Consider the following 831-nt stretch of genomic DNA (forward strand, 5'->3'; position numbering starts at 1 on the left):
TCAGACAGAATAAAACGCGTATATTAAATTCAAGCAAACTGGTGTTTCATTCAAACGCTCGAGGCGATTAGGATTCTTACGTACTTTGGGGTCGTGAAAACTATCACGTCCTAACAGTTATAAATAAATATAAATGTTATAGTAATTAAAATAATAAATGTACATTAGTTAAGAATTTTAATATGAAAATATAAAATTAAAACTTATTATTAACTGACTTCAAAAAGGAGGATGATTATCTATTTTTCGGAATATTTTATTTTATTTTATGTACATATATTACCGGGTAACTTTGGACCACGTGAACCGTTTACGATTATTCTTTTTTTTATAGGAAGGCGATACTTCAAGGGTGGTCCCATACTAATTTGGTTTAGTTGCGATCATCGTGTCATGAAGAAATTAACGGTATTCCTAAATTTTTTTATGAGCCTTGAAGGCGCTGGTATTTTTTGCTTAAAAATGTCTTGTTGTTGAACATCACTTTCCATCCTTTGTTTTTTTCTTGATATTCATAGATTTTGCAAACTCCGCCTGATCCTACGGGATTTTTGAATTGTGCTATTTGATAAGGATAGTTATTTTTTTAGTTTAATATATTTATCCTGCAAAGGAGTTTCAATACTTACTCCGAATTATTACATGGTTTCTTAAATTATAAAATTTGATTAACTGGTTAGGGTTTAGTACTTATGTTCAAATTACTTTAACTTACTTTTAATGTTTTGAAATATTCTTTAAAAAATTTTATTAAAGCGATGCCTCCTTCTATATATTTTTTTGAATGTTTTGTCCGAGAAAGGTTAGTGAAAAATTATAAAACAAATACAT

The sequence above is a fragment of the Rhagoletis pomonella genome, unplaced genomic scaffold, assembly GCF_013731165.1.
Source record: "Rhagoletis pomonella isolate Grant_MI unplaced genomic scaffold, Rhpom_1.0 Rhpom_scaffold_00003, whole genome shotgun sequence".
Taxonomy (NCBI): Eukaryota; Metazoa; Arthropoda; class Insecta; order Diptera; family Tephritidae; genus Rhagoletis; species Rhagoletis pomonella.